Genomic DNA, 5,070 nt, shown 5'->3' with positions numbered 1-5,070 from the left:
ATGCTTGATGGCGACTCAAATTCGAGAACAACCCACAAAAATGCAGCATCAATTCACAAAGAAAAATCATAGGAGAGGTAGAGAGAGCCTGATCCATGAGAGAGAGAGAGCTAGAGAAAATGATTTATTGTGAGAGGGATCTGGGAGTGAAAATGAACTTGTATGGAGCTTTTGACTTCATTGTCTTGAAGGTGTGTAGGGCTCGTTGTGCGGCTATTGATTTGGAAGGGTTTTCTAGACATGTGGCCCTTTATATGAATATGTTTCTGATGGGGTTATGACTCCTCCTTTGTCGCCCAGTTTGAAACTTTTTGGAATATCTGGGGTCTAGCCCCTTCTCAACTCCACCCTAATGCTTGGAGGATTTCATTATTGTGTTGCATTGTGTGGCGTCAAGTCTTGGAGCCCGCTGGAGAGGAATATCCCAACCTCACCACTCAACAGTTCCTCTATACCCACGGTGTTTGACATCTTCATAGAAATTTGTGCAGTTTCCGTTTGTGAACTAAGTGTAGGTAGTGCACCTGGAGACCTGCTATTCTCATGCCAAGGATTGGCACAAGAAATTTTTCTTTGTGTCTGGTAGCGGCTTGGAATACCCGACAGGAGAAGCTAGTGCTACAAGTTTCTAGTTTGGGTAGTGTGGGGCATAGTGCTCGAAGATTATGAGTTCAATGTGGTGTTTTCTTCTCAGGAGGAGGCTCACCTTCAACAAGTTTATTCTTGGATTGGACAGAACTTTGAGGCAGTTTATACTAATGTTCTTTCCACTCGGGCGAGAATTGACCGATTTCTGGTTATGCCAAGCCATCCCCACATCATGGGCAGAAAAGGGCCCCTTCCATTCCCCTGGAGTATAAAGGGAAGAAGTCTCGCCTAGACACTGATTCGGTCCATGGCAATAATGAAACTTCTAGTGAATCAAGCTTTGAGTTTGCTTCCATACCCCTGGACATTGTTGTCCAGGAGTAGGCTTCATCGCTTCCTAGAGGTAGTGGATTGGTTCAACCAGTTGACCAACTTCAGCAGATTTTGTTGTCGCCAGGAGATGGGGATCAGTTTGCCGAGCCTCATCCACCTGTGACCGCTTGGAGGAGATTATGAAAAAGGCAGAAGCTGACTTGGCCCTGGTTTTAGATATTGAGTCTTCTAAATTAGACGACCAAGGGCAGGTTTGTTAGCCCTTATCTACTCCCGTCTGCTTGGCTGAAGTCCTTGGCCAAGAGAAGGTAGATATCAACATGGTGCTGCATTCCGTGTTTTTGGAGTTTGTGCCTGAGGGCTTTGCCGATCTCCTTCCCAAAGTTCCCTTTGAGAATATGGAGGACATGTCTTTGGCCCTAAGGGACTTGGCCGAGGAATAAAAGGTTAGTGAGGGAGTGTTTCCTCAAGATGACCATGATGCTCCCACGCCATCCATGCCCTCTATGGCTTATAGTAGGGAAACTCCTAACCTTCTGTTTGACTCCAAGAGCTTATCTCAAGATGATCCCTCAAGTGTTCACCTTAGCGTGGGTCAGGTTTCAATTCCTCCCCCATCTTTTAGTGTCTGCCCCCTATAGCAGGGAAGTTCCTTCGCCTGTTAATCTAGAAGGGCTTTCGGACCAAGTCCCTCCTTCGGGCGAAGCTGAATATTTTGGGGGAGGTGGATCAATGATCCTTGCTAATTTTTCTTTCACATCTTCATCTACTATGTTTTGTCACCCCGTCAATTCTAGCAGGCAAGTGGCTCCAAGTCCTCATTCATTGGTGGGGAGCTCAACCTTTTGAATTTACCTGGCCCCTCTAGGTCTCACTCCTTGGGGCCTACCCCACACGCCGACTAAGGGTTTTTTTTTTTTTTGTCTTTGGTAAGCTTCATTGATTTGGTTATCGTATTACCTTTCATTATGTTTCGTAATATGGAATGATTCATTGTTCGAGGGGGTTGATCAACTTGCCGGCTGGATCATTGATCACTAGTTTTACCTAGAAGGTGAGCTTCACTCTCTGCGCCCTTATGCTGAAAAAGCTCGTCAAGTTATCTCCAAGGTGAGGGTGGAAATTGATGTCTTGGTTGATGCATGTTCTTATTGGGAGTCTTACTCCCATATGTTAGAAGACGATGCAGCTGGCCTTCAGGATGAAGAGTCGAAATGCTATTTTGAGGCCAAATTTTTGGGGGATGAACGCAACACCATGCAGGATAGGCTCCAATGTCTTGAGAAAGAGTTGGAGAAAACTAAATAATGCTCCTTGGAGTATGCTGGCATGGTAGCCCAGTTGGAGAACATTTGTCAAGAGCTTAGTTTGATCCTCACCTGTGTGCATGATGAGATGGCTCAGCTAGAGGTTCAGTTTGAGGTGGCCAACAAGAATTTTAAGGTGCACAACAAGAATTACCTTAAGCTCAATCGTGTCATGGAGACCCACACATTTGTTGACTCTGAGTAGAAGCTCGCCAAGTTGCAGGTTCAGTTGAAAACTTCCAGGAAGGAGGTTACTCGACTTTCTCCTCAACTCATGCCCGATGCCTTTCCTTCTACAGCTCTCAACCTTTCTTTTTTATTATTTTTCTTACATTCGGGTTATTCTCACGACAATTATATTTCTCTTTTTTGATATTTGGTCTATCTTTTCTCTCTAGTTGTTATGCATGCTAGGTCTCTGCTACTTGTTATAGAATTGATGTTGTTGAACGGATGTGGATGTTGGGATACTCGTAGTGGAGATTTATGCTTGTGGTAATCCTATCTGAACTAACTGTTGAGAGTAATACACTCAAGGGAGTGTCATCACCCTTTGGTCGCCAGGTACGAGTGCAAGGGCACTCGACTTAGGCGAGTGTCGATGCACTCAAGAGAGTGTCATCACATTCTCATCGCCAGATGCAAGTGTAAGGGCACTCAGCTTAAGGGGGCAAGGATTGATGCACTCAAGGGAGTGTTATCTCCTTTTAATTGCCAGATGCAAGTGCAAGGGCACTCCTCTTAAGGGGCGATGGTTGATGTATTCAAGAGAGTTTCATCACCCTTTAATTGCCAAAAATGCGAATGCAACGATGCTTGGGGGGGGGGGTAAGGGAGTGTCATCACCCATTAATTGCCAGGTGTGAGTGCAAGGGCACTTGGCTTAAGGGGCCAAGGATTGATGCACTGAAGGGAGTCATCACCTTTTAATCGCCACGTGCGAGTCTAAGAGCACTCGGTTTAAGGGGGCGAGAGTTAATGTACTCAAGGGAGTGTCATCACATTCTCATTGCAACATGCAAGTGTAAGGGCACTCAGCTTAAGGGGGCAAGGATTGATGCACTCAAGGGAGTGTTATCTCCCTTTAATTGCCAGATGCGAGTGAAAGGGCACTCCCCTTAAAGGGTCGATGGTTGATGCATTTAAGGTAGTTTCAAAGGCATTTGTGCCAACTGTGAGTATGTCATGATAATTGAATTGATTTAAAGCTAATAAACTTGAGGTTAGCACCACTGGTGTTGGGTGCCTAACTTTGTTGTTGCAACCAGTTACTTAATTCCTATTTGAATCCTGTTGACGGTACTTTTTCAGCCTAGGGAATTCCACCTAGTTTAAACAAGTAGCATGAACAATGCAGTTAAGGATAATACCCGAACCTAACACTTGGGGTTGTGATAAAATAAATGACTCCACTGGCTTGAAAATACTTTTCGTGACAAGCATGACATGTAATAACTGATCTTGTGACAAATGACATGGCATAACATGGCGTGACATGGTATGTAGCAGATAAATATGAACTTGAAATAATAACTTGGCATGGCATACTAAACAATTAATAAAAAGCAAACTAACATGAATAAAAATGGCAGTAATACCACCGTACATACATAAATATCCTGAGCTGAAATGAGATATTTCTAAGGGTTAGAATATCCCGCTAAACACTTAAAAACATAAAATTTACTGTCTTATGGCAAAATTGCCATTTTATCCTTCCACTTGTGGGAAATGACCATTTTTCCCCTAAATTAATAACTTTGTATACGAACTTCAAATCTTACCAAAATTTACATTACTCAAATAAATTTTGTCATCAATTCGAATATCTAATCAAGAAAATTTAAAACACATCATAACTATATGAACCATGCAGTGGTTGAGTACCACATGTTCTAAACTTGATCTAAGCATTAATATAGGATCACATGGTAAAAATTCTACAAAAACACAAAGCAAACCCTTGAGCCTTTTGTTAGTCCTAACCTACTTTTGCATGCATTAAACTTATTTGATCAAGATCAAAACCAATATTCTCCAAAAAATACTTCCTAACAGATAGATCAAAGTCTTAAAAAATCATATGTGAATATCAAAACCATTGGGCAATGTCTCCATAACAAAAGATTACAACTTCACCAAAACAGAAACTATTTTGACACTACTTGTTTCCAACTTTCCAAAATCATACAAAACTCTTTTATAAAAATTCTAACATGCTATAAATCAAAACCTAACTTGCATATTAACAAGTTAACTCATCATCATCATAGAAAGATTAAACCAGATTTTTCCAAAAACCTCATCAACAAATCAAAGTTGCACACAAACATCCAGACTGTGGTCTTGTATGACCTTTCCAAGCTCAAACTAAATTTTCACTAATTAAACCTCCATGAAAATACATGAAGGAAACTAGACTGAAAGAGCAACAAAATATATCAATGGAAACTAGACTCAAAGAGCAACAAAATATATGAAGGAAGTTTCATGATAATTGACTTACAAAGGGTTTGAAGAAATCAAGCAAGAATAGTCGAGAAAATTGCTTGAAGACTCTATGTTAGGTTCTCTCTAGAAAATGGACTTTTAATACAAATTGTGAAGTGTAAAAGAGAGGCTTGATATACATGATGGAGGGTTGATATGGGGTGGCTGAATAACCCTTGGATGGGAGGTTTGCTATGAGTCACTCAAAAATGAGTAGCACAAAGGCTATCCCAAGTGCAGGAGGATGTCGCGTAATAGTTAGGAATAAATTCCTAGATCGTCTCCTCAGGAAAAGTTACTTAAAATCAAACTCATTTAAAATGGTGAAAATATTCACAAAGAGAAAATAAAA

Source organism: Juglans microcarpa x Juglans regia, chromosome 4D (genome assembly GCF_004785595.1).
Source record: "Juglans microcarpa x Juglans regia isolate MS1-56 chromosome 4D, Jm3101_v1.0, whole genome shotgun sequence".
In the NCBI taxonomy this organism is placed as follows: domain Eukaryota; kingdom Viridiplantae; phylum Streptophyta; class Magnoliopsida; order Fagales; family Juglandaceae; genus Juglans; species Juglans microcarpa x Juglans regia.
Note: the sequence above shows the minus strand (reverse complement) of the source record.